Consider the following 19966-nt stretch of genomic DNA (forward strand, 5'->3'; position numbering starts at 1 on the left):
CGAACTCCCGGCCTCAAGTGATCCTCCTGCCTCGGCCTCCTGAAGTGCTGGGATTACACGCGGGCCGTGCCTGGCCAACATTTGTTTTTCTGAACCTCTGTTATGGTGTGCACTGCAGAGGCTTTTTCCTCTGGCTTCCCTGTCCAGAGCAGCAACTGTTTGCATTTGAGCTGATAATGTCCAAGAGTGGGGAGCTGAGTTAGGAACAGAATCACAAACTTTAATTAGCAGGATGACATTAACATCCCAGCAGGGGCTTGGGGGCGTCCTTCAGGCCCATCTGATCCCGGTGGACACCTCCCCACAAGCCCCCCAATCCTGGGACACTGGAAGCCAGGCGCCCTTTGAGGGTGGAGAGAGGCCACCCACCTCCCCATGTGGCCAGAAATCGCATGCCCCGGCAGCCTGCCCTGGCTTGGTTCATCAGGGCCCAGAATGTTCTGGTCTTTATCTGGTTTAGTTTTAAGTGCTTCCAATGGCAGCGGGGCTGTTCCACCACAGTCGCCAGGAAATTGGTCCGTGTAGGACGGAGCCTTCCCGAGAATGAAGTCATCTGTTCCTTTTTTATTTTTTGTTGCCTTTCTCCTTCAACGCGAGTCACCGGGCCTCTGCAGTCCCTCCCCGCGCCAACGCGCCCCGCCGCGGGGCCCGGACGGGCTGGCGGGGGAAGGGGCGAGGAGCAGGGCCCCGGGGTGCGCGGCCGCCCGACGCCCCTTGCTCGCGCCCTGCCCCCCACCCCGGCCCCCGCCCGCCGCCCGCCGCAGCCTGAAGGTGAGCTCCCGGGGGGCCGCCCGCGCTCCGGCGCGGCCCGCTCGGCAAACAATAACAGTAAATAACGCTCCCTTGTCAACGTAATAAAAACGGAAACGGTTACAATGTTTTTTAATAAGCGTCCCCCATCAATCTCCCTCCCCCTCGTCCCGGGCCGTGGGCACCGGGGAGGAGGGGGAAGGGTGGGGGGCACCGGGGCGCGCTGCTTGGGGGGCCCGGGGTGCAGGAGGAGGAGGACGCCCGGGGGAAGAGGGGAAAACACAGCAAGTGAGAGACGAGGGGGCGCGAGCGGCCGGGGTCACGCGCGCCAGCCGAGCCGGGAAGCGGCCGCGGTGAGTAACACCGTTGCCATGGCGACGTGGCCGCGAGGAACAGGAAGCGGCAGAAATAGCAGCCGCCGCGGCCCGCGCCGCCCGGCCCCTCCCCCCGAGCCCGTTGCCACGGAGACCGGGCCAGAGCGAGGCTGCGCGGGCGGCCGTGGCCTCCTTCGCCCCAACCCGCGCATGCGCAGCGGGGCCTGGCCCACGAGGGCGTCGCAGGAGTGTCCCGCCGCCGCGCCGGGGCCACCCGGACCCCCAGACCTGCCCCGGCCGCTCGCTCGGGTAGTGGTTCGGGGGCCGGGGGAGGGAAAAGCCAAATCGTTCCTTGTTTGCCTTTGGAAAGCCGCCCCGCCATTGTTCCGGGCGGATTCCATGGTTTCCAGGCGCTGTAGGCCGGGAGATGAGGGGGCAGGGATCCCGGCCCAGCGGTCCCAGATGTTTTCGGAGCGACAGACCCTGGGCCCAGCGCGGAGACGCCGAGGGGACGCGGGCCAGCAGCCCTACCCTCCGGAGCTCAGGCCCAGTCCGGGCTTCCCAGGCCCCGGGGCTGCCCTCCCGGAGCCCGACCTCCCCTGGGGGTGGGGGTGCTGCCCCGGGGCCCCCTTCCTGGGTCTCCTGGTCCTTTTGTTCAGTTATCCCCCGCCCCTGATTGAGCCAGCAAAGAGCACAAAGCAGAAAATACATCCTTGCCGCCCCCAGCCTCCCTCATCCCGCAGAAAACTCTGAAACGGTCCACACCCCTCCCAAAGTTGAGAGAAACCTGGACGTTTCATAAACAAAACCCGCCCTCCAGCAGCGTGTTTATGTGAAGGCGGCCTCGCGTGTCTGAGGCTGGGGTGTGTGTGCGTGTGTGTGTGTGTACGTGCGCCGAGGACACGCGATCATCTCTCCGGCTGTTTGTGGAGAATTTTTTTTCTCTCCAGATTTTGTTTGGTTTGTTTTTAATAAGGGTCAGAGGTCTGGGCTTCTGTGGGGAAGGGGCAAGGGTCATCTCGGATGGCCAGGCCGGGAGGTCCTAGGGGGAGGGGTCGCGGGGGCTGGGCTGCTGGGCGAGGCGGGAGCCTGAGCCGCCCCATCTGGCCCTGCTCCTGGCGGTGGCCGGTGGGAGTCAGCGGGGACAGGCTCCGCGGGCTGCTCCTGGGGTATGGCCCCAGAGAGGACCCAAGCCAGGACTGGGATCTCTCTCCCCTGGGCAGGGCAGCTGTCATTTCCCCGGCCCCTGTCCTGGCCACACTGGCCAAGAGAGAAGGCAAGCAGAGTGGCCCCGGTCTCTGGGGCTTTCTGCATTGGAAAGGGGAGGCTTTTGTTTTTTGTACAAGGCGGACTTCAACTTTCAGCGAGCAGGCTGACCAGATGGGAATGTAGAGAGGGTGTGCGGGGAAGGGGGACCGCATGCTTCAAACCTCCCCGCCGCCACCATCGCCTAGCAGCCTGAGCCCCCACTGCGGCCCTGTGCTGGCTGAAGGGAGGGAGGGGCTAGGACTGATGTTTCTTCTTCCCTCCTCCCTCCCCTTTTCCAGATGTGAGAAAGGACCCCCGCCCTGCAGGGGAAACTTGTCTGGTGTCCAGAAGATTTAGAGTCCACGGTGGAGGTCTGGGTGTCATATTGCCGTCTCTCCTTGAAGAAGATGAACACATAAGGAGAAGGCGCCTGGGAGCTGTCGCTACAGTCTAGAGAAGCCCCACCTTGGCCCAGCAGTAGCCTGTGCTGAGAACGCGGATTTCAGGACCAGACAGTCCTGGTGGTGGATCCTGGCTCTGCTGAAGCCACAGCTTGTGCATCTGGACGATGGGGACAGCGCAGTGCCCCCATCACAGATGGTGATGACTCCTGGAGGTGGTGCACACAAGCTCGTGGCATGGCGTCTGGTGCACAGGAGGTGCTAGAACATGGAGGCTGTCGTTGGAGCTCGTGTGACCCAGGATGGCCACCTTGGGTCTCTGACACTCTGGAGCTGGCTGTGTCCCAAGGCTGGTTCATCTTTGGTCCAGCCTCCAGGAAAAGAGCACTGGACTGGGGTCAGGAGAAGCAGAGGCCAGGGGTTCTGCCACCAACCCACTGTGTAATCCGAGGCAAGTCCCTGAGCTGCTTTGAGCCTCGGTCTTCCCATCTGGCAAATGGGGATAATAATCACAACCACCACTGATTGTGAACTTAGTGCCAGGCACTCCACCAAGGTCTGTACATTTCCTTATCCAATTCTACCCTCAAAACAACCAAGTGAGGTAAAGACCATGATGATCCCAGTTTCACAGATGAGGGGACAGAGCTTCAGAGAGGTGAAGCCACTTGCTGGGGACATAGCTGGAAGATGGTGCAGTCGCTCTCACACACCCCTGAGAGCGGGTGTCCAGCTGCTGCTCCTGTCTCTGTTGTTCCCCCACCCTTCCTGCTCACCCCCTGTACTTTTCGGTGGCTCAGGCCACAGCCCTCCCTTTGTATTTGAACCCTTGGATCCAGCCATTCTGGAATCTTCTGAGTCTGGTGCAGATCCAGCCCCCTCAGTGGGAGACATCCTCAGGGGTAGATGGTGGCTTGAAGAAAGCCAGGTGGGCCCCACATGGTCCCCACAGTCAACCCGGCAGCTCACAGCTGATCTGCCATCCACTGTGTCTCCTCCTGCCATTTACACCGAAGGGTTGGGGTTCCTAACATGCCTGGGTGGACGCGTGGCCTCCAGATGGTGCAGTTAATCCCGCTGGAAGCCGTAAATCAGCGAGATTGTCCCAGCTTCCCCACCCCTCCTCCGTGCTGTCACCTCCAAGGAGCTGGTGGGAGAAGCGCCCCTCCAGCCCCGCCCTCCCGCCCCGGCCTTTGTTCCTGCTCAGTAGCCGGCAGGAAGTGGCCCAGTCATGGTCTCCACGGCCCACGTTTGAATCTCAGCCCTGTCACTGCCTGGCACGGTGGCTTTGGCCAAGCACCTCATCTGTTATCCTCAGTTTTCTCATCCATGAAATAGGGTGGGTCACAGCATCTGCCTGATCCCAAAGATGGGGGCTGCTGTGTGTGAGAACTCCACCCTGGACCTGGCTCCCGGGGGGGTCCTCAGATATGCTGCTGGTTATAACAAGTGCTTACTCTGGGCTAGGTGTTGTAATGCTTTAGCTCAGTGAATCCTCAAACAAGCACATTATGACCCTTTTATAGGTGGGGAAGCTCCCACTCCGAGAAGGGAAGTAAGTTGTCCAAGGCCACACAGCCAATTAGCAGAAGAACTGGGATTAAATCAGGCAGGCCTGTGCAGCTCTAAAGACCTCGCTGTAACCTTAGGTTCCTGGCCCTCCCTACTGAGGCCCTCTGAGGCTCTCTACCAAACCAGCGTCTGCAGTGACAGCATCGTTAGCCCTGCCTGGAGCCACTGGGTTAATAGGTCCTTAATAAAGCCAGCAGAGGCGTCTGCAGCTTCGCAGGGCAGGGGCCGAGGGGCCAGGTGCAGCAGATGTGTCCTAATGAAAATATCGGGTGGGGAGGGGGAGGGGACCATGGGGTGAGCGGCCTGCTCACGTCTCCAGCTTCCTGACCTCTGTGGCTGAGTCACTGGAGGCCTCCAGGTGCAGGGGACAATCAATTCCATTACTCATTCCATCTATGCTGGCTTGCTTCCTTTCATCCATTCATCCATCATCCATCCATCCATTCTTCCATTCCATCCATCCTCTCCCAGTCACTCATCCTCCCTTCCTGGCTTCCATGCATCCATCCATCCATGAATTCACTCACTTACCCATTCCCTCCTTCCCTTCCTCCTTTCCTTCTCTCCTTCCTTCTGCCCATCTGTCCATCCAGTGTTTACTGAGCACCCATCTTGAGCGAAGCCTTATGTGACGTGCCCAGGTTCCTCCCTCTGAGGGACTCACATTCTCAAAAGGATGCAAAACAACTAAGCCCAAGTGCACAGGGCACTAGGAGAGGAGAGGGCGTCTCAGGGGCTCTGACACTAGGCTCTGCACACCTTCCTCAGCCAAGCTCGCCAGGTGACCTTGGGCAGATCACACTCCCTGGGGTCCACTCTCTTCTACCTGTTCAAAAAAGGGTGTCCTTGTCCATTCGGCTGCTATGACAAAATACCTTAGACTGGGTTATTTATAAACAAGTTTATTGTCCGCGGTTCTGGAGGTTGAGAAGTCCAAGATCAAGGTGCCTGCAGATTTGGTGTCTGATGAGGGCCCTTTCCTCACAGATGGTGCCTTATAGCCTTGTCCTCACGTGGTGGAAGGGGCGAGCAGGCTCTCCAGGCCTCTTGCCTAAGAGCACGAATCCCATTCATGAGGATGGAGCCCTGAGGACCTAATCAACTCCCGGAAGCCTCACCTCTTAATACACATTGCAGATAATGGTGTTTTTTGTTTTTGTTTGTTTGTTTTTGAGACAGGATCTCCCTCTGTCACCCAGGCTGGAATGCAGTGATGTGATCTTGACTCACTACAGCCTCCGCCTCCTGGGTTCAAGCAATGCTCCCACCTCAGCCTCCCGAGTAGCTGGGATTACAGGTGTGTGCCACCACGCCTGGCTGATTTTTGCATTTTTAATAGAGACAGGGTTTCACCATGTTGGCCAGGCTGGTCTGGAACTCCTGACCTCAGGTGATCCACCTGCCTCAGCCTCCCAAGGTGCTGGGATTACAGGCGTGAGCCACCATGCTTGGGGCAGATTGTGTCTTGACATATGAATTTTGGGGTGGGGGGGTCAGGTCATGGCAAAGGTGGTGCATTGTGGCATCTCCTGTTCTGTATTTCTACAATTCCAAGCAGGTGAGGAAGCATCCAACTAACTACTTCCCCGAGAACCCATTCCCACCCTGGCCCCTGGGATCTGCCTCCAACACCTCCAGGGTCCCCGGATTGAGGTCCAGGTCCACTCTGACTGACCCAGACAAGCTGCAGTGGGACTAGCAGAGGTGGGGGCTGGGGCAGAGCACTGGACTCAGAAGCAGGAGACCAGGGGTGGGGCCTGGCTCTGTCCCATGATGTGTGACCCTGGGGAAATGGCATCCCAGAATTGTCCATTAGCTCAGTTGAAATACCTTGAAGACTCGGGAAACGTCAGCTGCTGGGGGTGTTACTGTTATAATTATTGCTGTCATGTTGTTGCTACAAAAGAAGCTGGTTAGAGCCAGTGGCTTTGGGAGGCATCATTCATTCGGCGGTTACCATTTGTTCACCCACTCACTCAGTAAAAGTTTATCACTGCCGGGCGCAGTGGCTCACGCCTGTAATCCTAGCACTTTTGGAGGCCAAGATGGGCGGATCACCTGAGGTCGGGAGTTTGAGACTAGCATGACCAACATGGAGAAACCCTGTCTTTACTAAAAATACAAAATTAGCTGGGTGTAGTGGAGCATGCCTGTAATCCCAGCTACTTGGGAGGCTGAGGCAGGAGAATCCTTGAACCCAGGAGGCAAACGTTGCAGTGAGCCAAGATTGGATTGCACCATTGCACTCCAGCCTGGGCAACAAGAGCGAAACTCCATCTCAAAAAAATTAAAAAAGTTTAATACTGCGGCCAGGCATGGTGGCTTACACCTGTAATTCCAGCACTTTGGGAGGTAGAGGTGGCAGATAACCTGAGGTCAGGAGTTTAAGACTGGCCTGGCCAACATGGTAAAACCCTGTCTCTTCTAAAAATACAAAAATTACCCAGGCGGGGTGGTGGGCACCTGTAATCCCAGCTATTTGGGAGGCTGAGGCAGGAGAATTGCTTGAACCCCAGAGACGGAGGTTGCAGTGAGCCGAGATTGTGCCACTGCACTCCAGCCTGGGCAACAAGAGCAAAACTCCGTCTCAAAAAACAAAACAAAAAAAAGTTTATTATTGTGATCTGTGCCATGTGTTGGGCCCTGAGCCAAGTGCTGGGAAGACACTAGGTAAGACTGGACCCTACCGTCCAGGGAGGGCAGTGAACAGGTGTCACCTTGATTGCCAGCTCCTCAGTTGATAGAGGCTGTGTTGAGGATTCTGAGACTACATCTGGGCTTACAGGAAGAGTGCTGTGATCAATTAGTAATGTCTGCCATGGACACAGGGAGAGGAGTCTATACTAATGCATTTCGTGGCCCTAACACTAAAAATAGGCAGGATTTCAGACAGGAGACCCTTGTGACTGTGGTTGCCTGACACATGACCAGGGACAGCAAGTCATTGAGCTACTGCCTGCCTCATTTTACCTGTTTGCAAGGCAGAGATGCCAACATGGGACTCATTGCATTTTTAGGAGCTAGAGCTGGACAGGCCAGCCTTCCTGTTTTAACCCAGCCTGCTCTGGGCTGTAGTGAGGATCAAGTGTGAGATACCCCTATATGGAAACACATAGTGCTCAGCAGATGCCTGGTGGGCGGCTGACCAGGAGCTGGAGCTGCGGTGAGAGCACAGGAGAGCTGGGCTTCCAGCTGCTCTGCCGTTGGCCCTGCTTGGGCCTCAGCTTCTCCATATGCTCAGTGGGTGCTTGGAGGGTGGAAGTGTTGTGGGGCCTCTGGAATCCACTGTCTTGTGATGCCTGCAATGCTGAGACCTTGGGTGGGGGGAGCAGAATGAAAGCGGGGCCCTGGAGGGGAGATGGTGGGAAGGAATGATCCAGTACCCCGTATGGAAGCTAAGTGGGCAGAGGAAGCCGGGAGGATGTGGGAAAGGGTGAGGAGAGGCCACCGCTGCTGGATCTTCCCAAGGGCTGTCCAGCTCCATCAGGGGGCGCTTCCCTGTGCACCCCACATCCCAGGTGCTATCCCCAAGCAAGGAAGGGAGAGAAGAGAGGGTGGGCAATGTGGGGGCCCCAGGGAGTGTTGGAGGGGCTGAGACCCTGACAGGTGGGGCACCTGGGTTCTGAAGAGGCCGTGGCAGCAATGACCGCTGGCCCCAAGGCTTGAACCCAGGAGCAGCACGGGCTGGGGTAGAAGACGCAGGCCAAGCCCCAGTACTCGGGGAGGAGCACGGCAGACCAGGGCAGCTCCCGGGGAGGCCAAAGTAACCCTCAGACCCTGAAAACAGACCGGCCACATCTCCCAGGTGGACGCAGCGGGTTCTCCACGAGCGTGACTTGGGGATTTAGGGCACTGAGACTGTGTTACCCACCCCCCCTTAAAAATCCCTCGTGGCTCCCAGTTGCCCTGAAGGGGAATCCCAAACTCTTCAGAGGCAGCACATGCTGGTGGGTGAGAGTTGGGAGCCTGAGTCCAAGTTCCAGCCTGGCCACTATTGGCTGTGTAACCACCAGCAACTCACCTAACCTCTCTGGGCCTCACGGGCTCGTTGGAAGATATGGTGAGAGAATGACTGAGATGAGCTTAGCACAGTGCTGGCCACACTGTCACTGTTCAATGCCAGGTGGCTATGCTTACCACCACTGCTGGCTGTAATTGGCAGAGCATGGCACAGAAGGTCCTGGCCACCTGAACCGCAGTCGGCCTCTCCTTTCTCATCGGCTCCAGCTCCACCCGCCGATGCCTCCCTGACACCAAGCTGCTCTCTGTTCCCTCAACACTCCCTGGTCTTTTTATGCCACTGGGCCTTTGCTCCTGCTGTGCCCCCGCCAGGAATGCCCTTTCCCCTCCAGGCTACTTCCAGACTCTGTTGGTTGTTGAGTGCCCTGGGACCCCCTCACCCCTGAGGAGTTACTCAGTGGCCTGTGCACATCCACACTTTGGTGTGTGGCATTGGGTCTGCCTCCCGTCTGGTTCTGCGACTTCCCAGGCGTGCGTGTCGTGGTGTATTCATTTGCTTGTCCTCGGTGCCCAGCGCCACGCCTGTCACACGGTGGGTGCTCCGTAGAGTGGGCTGAAGGATGGAAGCAATCAATCCGCAACACGGTGGGCGTGCTCAGCTCAGGGACGGCAGATCGCTCTCCGCTCTGGCTCTGTGTTCTCCTTCCTTAGCCTCAAGGAGAAGCGGAACGCTGCAGCACTTCTCTGACCATGCCGGCGGGAGACGCTTCACTTCGATGAAATGCTCAGCCTCCAAGTTGGTGCTTTGCCTGAGGGATGGGGACATGGAGGCCCCACGAAGGATCAGCAAGGCCCCAGTGACCCCTTCCTCTCCTCGCCCCTCCCCTGCCTCTTATTACTGCCCTAAGCCGGCATTGAGCTCCTGGGGTTGGGCGAGGAAGGGAGAGCAAGGGGCAGGGAGTGGGTGGACAGCAGGTGCCCAGTCCTACAGGTGCTACTGAGGTCAGGATGCCACTCTTGCCACCCTGGGAGTTGTCTTCAGCACAGGGGCAGCTGGAGGTGGGGGTAGTGTGCTCGTGGTCAGCCCTGGCCAGGCCCTTGTCCCCACTGCCCTCCCTGGCTGCCAGACCTCTCACTGCGAGGCAGCCAGGTCTCCCTGTCCTGGCAGAGGGAAGGCTGTTGCTCCCATCTGGCTCTGCTCCTGGCCATCTGCCCTCTGACCCCACCTGCCCCAGGCTGAGGGCCCCTGCAGGATGCTCGAGTTAAGCAGAGTCGGAGGGAGTGGTGGTGAGTCCAGCCCTCCCATTTGGCAGATGACAAAACTGAGGCCCAGGGAGGCAAAGAGGCTTGTCAGAGGTCACACCAGGAACCCAGCATTCTGTCTATGGCTTGATGTCCTTCCAGGACAGGAGAAGACCTTGGCTTTGACCTTGAGGAAATAGCAAAACTTGGACCTTGAAGACAGGCGATTGCCATGACTAATTTGTGGCCAGGTGGTGTGACCTTGGGTATGTTACCTAACCTCGCTGAGCCGCGTGGTGCTGGTGAGGATTCAGTGAGATGACAACTGGTCAGGGCCTGGCAGGACTCCTGGCATGTCCCTGACTCTCAATCAACAGGAGCTTTCGATATGATTAGGAAGCAGGTAAGCCTCACCTTGAACAAATCCAACTGATGACATCTGCTTTTGTGCAGACACAGCAGTTCCCCTGACCTTTGTGCTGCTGTGTGGAAGGACCGTGTGTGATGGAGAAGGGCCTGCCGCGGGTTTCTCTGGGTATAGTCAGGCAGGACCAGGCGTACATCCTGCTCTGCCCCCAGAAGCTGTGATTCAAGAGAGGGGCTTGGTGTCTCTGGGCCTCATCTTGCCCATCTGCAAAATGGGAGCAATGGCACCTCCCTCAGCAGGCTGCTGTGCCCCTCAGTGAGATAACTTCGGGGTGCAGAGCCTGGTGAGTGCAGGCCTTACAGAAGTCCATCTTCCTCATCAACTAAGGACCCAGTTCTGGAGAAAGTGCGCGCCCGTGGTTGTGAGGTAAGCCAGGCAGACCTGGCCTCGGGGCCGGGGTTTCCTGGGGAGGGATGGGGTCTCAGAGCTCCTGGGCTGAGTGAGTGGAGTCCCCGCAGGAACAGGAAGCTCCACCTGCCTGCAGCCCTGTCCACAGCTGGTCATCCCTTCCTCCCCACCCTGCTGGAAGCTCGGGACCCACTGGGCCTTCCCGGCTGCTGCTGGGTGCCACGTGGCTGCCCTTTGCCGAGGAGGGGGTGGGGCAGGGGGTGTACATTTTCCAGGCGATGTTTCCCTAGCAGCTCTGAAAATTAATTGGCCTCTAATGTGGCATAGTATTTATTTTAATTAGCATGAAATTGACCAATTTCTTAATAAGGGGCTTTGTGGAGGCTCTGTATTTGGGGCTGGCGGTGTGTGTGGTGGGGGAGGCGGTGATCAGACAAGAATGACACCCACAGCTCAAGAGGGGATTTTCAGGCATCACAGATGAGGTGGACAGAGTGATGAGACAGAGGGGAAGGGACTGGAGAAACATCAGGAGGCAGTGGGAGAAGAGGGCTCTGAGTCAGGGGACCTGCAGAGGGCTGGGGGACACGGCCACAGGCCTCCGTGGGATCTGACTTCCTGATCTCTGCCTTTGACCTTCGCCTGTTGGGGTCAAATCCCTGATCCCTGTGTCATGACTGTGCCTCCTGCCTCTAGCAACACGCCTTTCCCATTGGAGGAATTAACAGAGCAAATCAGTACCTGTGCAGGATTTCCTAAAGGCCCCTTTTCTTTTCTTTTCTTTTTTTCTTGAGATGGAGTCTTGCTCTGTGGCCCAGGCTGGGGTGCAGTGACGTGATCTCGGCTCACTGCAACCTCTGCCTCCCGGATTCAAGTGATTCTCCTCCCTCAGCCTCCTGAGTAGCTGGGACTACAGGCATGAGCCACCATGCCCGGCTAATATTTTAGTATTTTTTGTACAGATGGGGTCTTACTACGTTACCCAGGCTGGTCTTGAACTCCTGGGCTCAAGCGATCTGCCCACCTCAGCCTCCTAAAGTGCCTGGATTACAGGAGTGAGCCACTGTGCCTGGCAGGCTGTATGTTTTCATTCTGATTCCATCATTCATTCATTCACTCACTCACTCATTCAACAAACAAACAATGGGCACTTACCCACCATGGGCCAGGCCTGCCTGGGTTCTGGGGTTCGATTATGAGTGCACAGACACACTGCCAGGCCTTGGAGGACTCACAGTCCAGGGAGGGAGGCAGACAGTGAAGACAGTGAAACATCGAGCTGGTTCATTGTCATTACCCTCCGACCTGAAGGAGAACTACAGGATGTGTGCGAGAGTGGAACAGGGCCCTGAGCTCCACCCGGGGGTCAGGGCAGCCTCTCCTGAGACCACTATGTTTAAGGTCGACCTGAAGGGTGAGTAGGGTTATCTGTGAGGCTCCAGCAAAACACAGCATCTCTCTGGGCCTCAGTTTCCCCATTGGTAAAATGGCATCACTCATCACAGCACACGTGCTTAGGGGACCTTGGTGATTCTGTCAGGTCTAAGAAAAGCAACAGGGGCTACTCAGGAGGCTGAGATGGGAGGATCACTTGAGCCCGGGAGGCAGAGGTTGCAGTGAGCCGAGATTGCACCACTGCACCCCAGCCTGGGTGACAGAGTGAAACGCAGGCTCAAAACAAAACACAACAAAAACACACAGCCTTGTGACTCTAGTCAAGATCTCCCGCCAGCCCCCACCTTGGAGTGTCTTGATGATTTTACGGACCTTTACTGGGGTGGGTCCTGATGGGCAAATTACCCCCCGACCCCAACAACCTATAATCCTCAGGGGACCTTCCTCACCCCCCACTCATTTCCTAGGGGTCTGACCCAGGAGCCTGGGTACACATGTGGCTCATTCGAGTGAAGAGAAGAAGGGCGCTTACTCCTCTCCCACCCTAGACCCTAAAGGGTGTGAGGCCCAGGGACCTCCCTGCAGCTCCAGCCTCCAGTAACCAGGGGAGAGTGGGCTGCCTGTGGTCCTCAGGCCTGGGGGCCTCATGGAGCCTGTCCAGAGTTCTCCAAAGACCTGCCTCAGCCACTGGTGGGGGGAAGAAAAGCATGGCTGCCCACCCCCAGCTGGCCAAGGGCCTGCCAAGCCTCCTGGTCCAGCGACAGCCGGAGAGCTCCTCGGCCCTCTGCCTGGACTCGGGCCCACCATGTTCCTACCACGTTTATTTATTTGAAACTGTTTCTACAATGCTTTATCTGTGCCAGTCACCATTCTAAGTGCTTGAAGATATTTATCCTCTTTATGAAGTAGGTACTATTATGTCCCCATTTTACAGATGAGGAAATTGAGGCACAGAGAGGGCAAGGGACCAGGCCACTTTCCCCCAGGCTTTTGCTGCTGACTTTTGGGGATTTAATTCTTGACCTTCTTAGGTGTGTTCTGCCTCCACTCAGCAGGCTCCATCCAGCCCCTGGGCCTTTGGCCATGCCTGGGGTCTGCTGCGGGCAGCTGTGGGATCTGGGATAAGTGGCTTCATGTCTCTGCAGCCGCCCTTCTTCTGGAAAGTGGAGGTAAAACTTTATTCAAAAGACTGTCCCAGGAATTGAACACATGAACCTGTATAAAGTGCCAGACACAGTGTCCAGCATGCGATTGTTCATTAATGAACATAAGAGTCTCTGCTCTTTAGAGCCAGATGTGGTGACCCACGCCTGTAATCCAGGCTACTCAGAAGGCTGAGGCAGGAGGATCCCTTGAGGCCTGGAGTTGGAGACCAGCTTGGGCAACATACAGAAACCCTATCTCTAAATAAAATAAAATAAAATAAAATAGATTTTCTGCTTTTTCTCCCTAGCCTGTCCTCTTGCCCATCGAAGCCCAGCTCATCCCAGAAGCCTTTGCCCCCTTTCCATGCAAAGTCCCCAGTTACAGGTGTCCCCAGAGCACCTTCTGTCTGTTTCACTCAGCTTGGTACCTGATCATATCCACACTGGCCCCTGGCCCCTGGGAGCCCAGGCAGATGGGAGCCCAGGCCAGAGGAAGGCAGAACCTGTGCTGGGGTTAAAGCCAGGGTTCTGGGCCCAGTGGCTTTGTTAGACAGATATTTACTGAGCACCTACTGTGTGCCAGGCAGAGTGAAGGAGGTGGCCCCAGGAAGCCTCCGTTGGGTGGGAGAGCCCAGTGAGTGAGCTGGCCACCCTGTCTCAGCAGCTGTCCAGGGTGGATGGGTCCAGCTGGTGCATGCAGGACGGAGTGGCCTCTCTGCTGAAGTTGGAGGTGGGAACAGGAGCTGGCGGCTGAAGGGTGGGGTGATGAGCCTGGGTGTGTCACGGACATCGGGACGGAGGGTGAGACGAGTGTGGTCTTCAGGAAAGAGCCGGCTGTGGGATGTGGTCCTCGTGGGGAGTCTGAGAGAACAGCATCGAGGGACAAGCCTGAAGGGTAGGACCTTGCTCACTCCACAGGTGCAGAGAGTTCCAGCAAGGTGACAGACGCTGACAAGGGTGAGCAAAAGAGATCTGCCAGGGCCAGGCTCGGTGGCTCATGCCTATAATCCCAGCACTTTGGGAGGCCGAGGTGGGAGCATTACTTGAGCCCACGAGTTCAAGACCAGCCTGGGCGACATGGTGAGACCTCATCTCAAAAAAAGAAAAAAATTTTTTGAGGCAGAGTCTCGCTTGTCGCTGAGGCTGGAGTGCAGTGGCATGATCTCGGTTCACTGCAACCTCTGTCTCCTGGGTTCATGTGATTCTCCTGCCTCAGCCGTCCAAGGAGATGGAATTACGACTGTGCACAGCCAAACCTGGCTAATTTTTTGTATTTTTAGTAGAGACGGAGTTTTGCCATATTGGTTAGGCTGGTCTCAGACTCCTGACCTCTGGTGATCCACCCACCTTGGCCTCCCCCCAAAATTTTTTAAAAATTAGCCAGGCATGGTGTCACATACCTGTAATCCCAGCTACTAAGGAGGCTGAGGTGGGAGGATCACTTGAGTCCAAGAGGTAGAGGTTGCAGTGAGCCATGATCACACCACTGCACTCCAGCCTGGGCAACAGAATGAGACCCTGTCTCAAAAAAAAAAAAAAAAGAGATCTGTCCTTTCAAATGATGTTCCGGTGGGAGATGGAGGGGAGCTAACATCAACTAAGTAACCTGCTGGGCGCGGTGGCTCACGCTTGTAATCCCAGCACTTTGGGAGGCTGAGGCGGGCAGATCACGAGGTCAGGAGATCGAGACCACGGTGAAACCCCGTCTCTACTAAAAATACAAAAAAATTAGCCAGGTGTGGTGGCGGGCGCCTGTAGTCCCAGCTACTCGGAGAGGCTGAGGCAGGAGAATGGCGTGAACCCGGGAGGAGGAGCTTGCAGTGAGCCGAGATCGCGCCACTGCACTCCAGCCTGGGTGACAGAGCGAGACTCCGTCTCAAAAAAAGAAAAAAAAAAAAAACAAAAAACGAAGTAACCAAATAAATAAACAAGATCATTGCCGAGTGTGAAGAATGGATGAAGCCAATGACCCCAGCGTAGGTGGGGAGACAGAGCTGGAAGCTGCAGTCAGGTGCTGGGACTTTCTCCTGAGGTGGGTGGGAGTGGGAGCCACGGAGGGCTCTGAAGCAGGGGCGTGGTGAGATTGGGGGGGTTTAGATGACACCTCTACTGCTGTGTGGGGAACTGGAGTAGGAGGAAAGGCTGGGAGCTGAGGGAGCATCTGGACAAGACATGGTGGCTGGGGTCAGGCTGGGTGGGGGTGGCGGTCATGGGGATCTGGAGAAGAGCAGGTTTGAAAGCTGTCTTACAGGTCAAGGGACAGGAGTTGATGATGATGGTGAAGGCTGTGAAAGGTGAGGAAGAGGAAGAGATGAAGCCGAAATCTGCTTTCTGGACAGGGCCTTGGGGTGACAATGGTGCCATTTGCCTGTGTGGGGAGGTTGATGAGCTCGGCTTTGAGCCTGCCCAGTGTCGGGTGCCTGGGATGGTCTTAGCGGGAAGGCCCTGCAGCCACTGGTGGCCACAGCATCTGAGACCCCTCAGAGAGGTTGAGCCTGCCTTTGGGGCAGAACAGAGACACGACCTATAGCCATGGGTACCAGCTGCCTGAAGGCTTCACCTGATTCTGCATTTCCCAAAGCAGGGCTCGGGATATCTTTCCCTCTTAGTATTCTTGACTCATCCTGGAGCATCTGCAATGCCGAACATTCTAGAATCTTGAGGACTTTTCCTGCAGCTTTGAGAAGCCCCTCAACGTCGCTGCCCTCGCCTCACACATTGCTCCTGTTGTGATCCGTGGATCAAAGGCTCTGATTGCAAAGGGGAGAGTCTATTTCTCAGGGGAGGAAGGGACCCCCGGTTGGCTCAGCTCCGTGTCCTCAGCTTTGGAAATCACCGTCGCTGTTGTCTCCTGCATGTTGGCTGCTTGGGAACACCCCCACTCCTGGTCCTGTTGGAAGTGATGCTTGGGGTTGAGACTGTGGGGTCTTGAGCTGTGATCCCCACAGGCATAGCTTTGGGTGGGGAAGTCCCTGGGGCTCCCTTCTTCTCTTTGAGGACCCTCCCCCTCAGGGAGGGGCTCTATGTCTATTTTGTTCCTACCACTGCGGGCTCAGCAGAGACCCAGCTGGGCTCTGCCGCTGGGCCTTGCAGACTGATAGAGAAAGGGGTGTGTGCGTGTGTGTGTGTGTGTGTGTGGTGTGTGGGGTGTGTGTGTGTGTGTGAGAGAGAGAGAGAGAGAGGAGAGGGAGAGGGAGAGCGCCCGCCTGAAACCTAATTGTCCGCTGTCTAATCCGTCAGCCGGAGGACAGCTTGCCGGCCCCGCCCCGGCAGGCTGATAAATGCCGTCCAAGGCCCCCTGCGCCAGAGCTGCCTTAATTGGTATCAGGACGTGTCTGGACTCCGTCCACGAGGCCCCTGCCTTCATCCCCTTCTGCCACCTCCTCCTCCACCCCATTGGCCTCTAGCCCCTAGCAGGGCTCACCTGCCGCCCACCCCTGGGGAAGGTGCAGCAGCTGAGGCCACAGCCCCAGGGGGATGGTGTGACACCAACAACGACAGCTCCGTTTATGTGGGACCTACTGCTTGCCCAGCTATGCTGAAGAGCCCTCTGCCCACCCTCCCCCGTCCTCACCAAGCCCTGTGAGGTGGGGGAACCACCCTCCTTCCCCATCCATCCATGCAGGAGGCAGCTCCTGAGCCCTCTACACTCCTGGCCCCAGGCTGGGTGCTGGGCACGCACAGGGACCAGGACAGACTCAGGGCCCACCTTCTGCAGGGCGCTCCTCGATGACTGGCAGGAAGGGGCTCATTCCTAAATGGCCTGCTAGGGTTTAAGGGTGAGTGAGTGTTGACCCCTTGCCCATTTGGGGAAGTTCAGAGAAGTTTGGCAACCTGCCTAAGGTCACACAGCTAGAAAAGAAGGGAGAGCAAGCTGGCCTCCGAAACAACCACAACTGCTTTTCAATGCCAGCTGTGTCCAAATCACTCGAAGTGTGAGTTAGAAACCCAGGGACCCCTCTGGAATCCTGCTTTTGGGTCTGAGTGCCCCAGGGACCTGTGCGGGAATCACATTCTCTCCAGGTGAGCAGGCCACGCAGGAACCCTGTTGAGTCTACACTGATGGATAGTGGAAAATCAGGAAGGGGCTGAGTGGAGAGGGAATGGGATGACATTTCATTCATTCATTCATTCGTTCATTCATTCATTCATTCATTCATTCATCCATCCATCCATCCATCCATCCAGCAATTGCCTTGTGCTGGGCTTTGCTCTGGATGCTGGCAGGACTGGCTACGTGATTTGCCGGGCCCTGTGTAAAAGGAAAATTCGGGGCGGTAAAATTACAATTATTGAGAATTTCAAGATGGTGGCGACAGAACAGTCAGCCATGTATGGGGCCCTGGGTGACGGTGGAAGTGGCTCTCCCACAGAGCCAGCCCCGCTGCCGGGGAGACCCTGCAGGGAGACAGCAAACCAATGCGCCTGAGAGCCCGGATCCTCATCTGGTCCCCATCCCCTAACTGGAATTCTGCAATTAACAAAAAGTCTGAAAAAACCAAAGTTCTTTTGTTAAGATGGTGGTAAATTCATCTGGAGGCAAAACCTGACCTCAGCTGACAGGAAGCTGTTTATAGTTTTATTTATTCCCCTTGATGTGAACATTTGTACATTTCACTGCAGAGCTATTAACATGTTTAATTATGGGGACTGCCCCAGCCCTGCTTAAGGTGTAACCTAATCTATGCTATAGGCATCGTTTTACACCTCTACAGGGAACAACCTGAGTCCCTAACGCCTCTGGCTCAGAGGCTTAGGAGAAGAAATTTGGACCCACATAGGACCTATACCAATACCTTGTATGGAATGATCACTGCGTACCTGTTTTTGTTTTTGTTTTTTTTTTTTTTTTCTGTATCATCCAAAAAATGCATGGGGCAGGGTGAGGGTCTGTCGATGACCCCCATACCTGGTCTGCCTGCCTCTTGGGTGGTGGAGACCTGCTTTGTGCTAGCAAGGGGATCCCTGAGAGGGCTGCGGGGATGTCCCTCTCAGGGTCCACTGGGATCTTTTATTTAGTATTAAGGAGATTGGGGGAGGTATGAGGCCAAGCAAGAGAGCAGCTTTCTTTCCTTTTTTTTTTTGAGACGGAGTCTTGCTCTGTTGCCCAGGTTGGAGTGCAGTGGCGCGATCTCGGCTCACTGCAAGCTCCGCCTCCCGGATTCACGCCATTCTCCTGCCTCAGCCTCCCGAGCAGCTGGGACCACAGGTGCCCACCACCATGCCCGGCTAATTTTTTTGTATTTTTAGGAGAGATGGAGTTTCACCGTGTTAGCCAGGATGGTCTCGATCTTCTGACCTCATGATCCGCCCGCCTCCACCTCCCGTAAGTGCTGGGATTACAGGCATGAGCCACCGCACCTGGCCAGAGAGCAGCTTTCTTAAAAAGAGAAAAGAAGATGGCTTTATTGATTACAAATACACATATGTTTATTGCACAAAAATTAACATAAAAGGGGAAAGTAACAATAACCTCTCCAAAGTACCTACTGATGATGTTTTTGTGGCTACCCTTCCAGATTTTTCTAGATATATGACTGACTTTTTGAAGGTGGGCAGACAGTTCCAGGGGTTTTGCAACCTGCTTTCTTTCTCCTTTGCAGAACAATACATTGCAACCATCTTCCCATGTCGAGATCGTCATTTCTCAGGAGAACCTGAAAGTCCATGGTAAACACGTCCCATAACCAGCTCGAACAACCCCCCTTTTTGGACACTGTTTGATTCAGCTTCTTATGAATACACAATCCCCGAGATGGCATCCTTGTGCACAGGCCTGCGTCTTTCCTTGGGTCAGGTCTATAGATGTGGAGCCCTGGGTCCCACGCGGCGGGGGGACGGCTGTCACCCTGAAGATACCGCAGATCGCTGACATCACATTCCCCATCCCGCCCCCAGCAGCGCCAGTGGGCCCCCCTCACCCAAATAACCATTCTGTGTTCTTAGGAAGAGGGGCCTGTCCCAGCCAGGCAGGGGATTCTGCCAGAGCAGCCCCTCTGCAGCTGTGGGGGAGGCAGGGAAGCCAGCCAGAGTACCACGTGGACAGTGCAGCCATCAGGGACCCTTCAGCCACCTTGGAGTGGCTCCCTTCCCTCCGCCTCCAATTGCTCCCAAACCACAGTTCCTGGCCTCATGGCAGCCCCTTGGCTGCTGCCCCCAGCTGGGCCTGAGCCACCTTGCCTGGCACTCTGGCTCTCTCTTCTCAGATGGGGATATAGGCTGGACTCCAGGCCCCATCACACCCTAATCACTTGAGCTTTCTCCTGATTTGCATGTCCTTAAAGCGCCTTGATTAATACTCCCTCCTCGGCTCTCCCAGCTCCAGCCATGAAGGCTCTGATTGCAAAGTGGCCTCAACTCCTTTAAAAATAAAATAAATCCTCCCTAATGCAACCAGAGCCCATGCTTCCCCGAAAGTTAAGAGATCTGGAGGCGTCTCCCAGGAGCCTCATCGGCTTGGGAACACTGGAAACTTCTGGAAGGAATCAGGTCATTTCTCTACCTGGCAGGCCAGAGGCCGTTCTTGGCACTGTTTATTGGCTGCTCACCCTTCGGGCTGAACCTGAAACATCATGGCGGTTGTTGGAGGTAGACACCGTCTTCTCCCTTGCAGAAAATAAACTGAGCCTCGGAGAGGGCAGGCTGCTTGCTCAAGGTCACCCAGCCAGGCCGTTTTCAGCTCAGCTGGTGTTTGAATTCAGCACTGTCTGATGCCAGCCAGACCTTTAACTGCCACTCTTCACTGTCTTGTTAAAAGCAGGCTGGGCCTGGAGCTGGGGCTAGGGATGAGGATGAGGCTGGAAAAAGCAGACACATTTAATGAGGTGGCTATGACATCCAGCCCTAGACATCCCTGAAGTGGATGAAGCCGGCCTCACTCTGAAGAAGAGCATCCAGGAGCCCCTCTACTATTCCCCAGCTGTATGATCTTGATATCTGTATGTTCTTGATATCTGGGCGTGGGGTAAGGAAGGGGTACCGGGTCCCGCTATAACCGCTACAGGACCTTTTCGGCATGATGTGCAGTGCGGTGGGCGCACCCCACAGTTGTACCCCGCATTTCCCACTCACTGCTTTAACCCTCAGCTGCATTCCAGTCTGTATCACCAGAGCCCAAACTGCAGCCTGGGGATTCTGGTTGCTCTCCCCTGCTTGGAAACCCTT

General features: G+C 56.1%; 1 long non-coding RNA gene across 1 annotated transcript; it reads left to right on the top strand.

Moving 5' to 3' along the window:
• Nucleotides 1-1244: 1244 nt before the first annotated feature.
• On the top strand, nucleotides 1245-3325 carry LOC131384474 (uncharacterized). Its single transcript, XR_009215361.1, has 2 exons — nucleotides 1245-1373; nucleotides 2612-3325. It is a non-coding gene; the product is annotated as an uncharacterized LOC131384474 (long non-coding RNA).
• Nucleotides 3326-19966: the final 16641 nt, after the last annotated feature.

This window comes from Hylobates moloch, unplaced genomic scaffold (genome assembly GCF_009828535.3).
Source record: "Hylobates moloch isolate HMO894 unplaced genomic scaffold, HMol_V3 SCAFFOLD_10, whole genome shotgun sequence".
Taxonomy (NCBI): Eukaryota; Metazoa; Chordata; class Mammalia; order Primates; family Hylobatidae; genus Hylobates; species Hylobates moloch.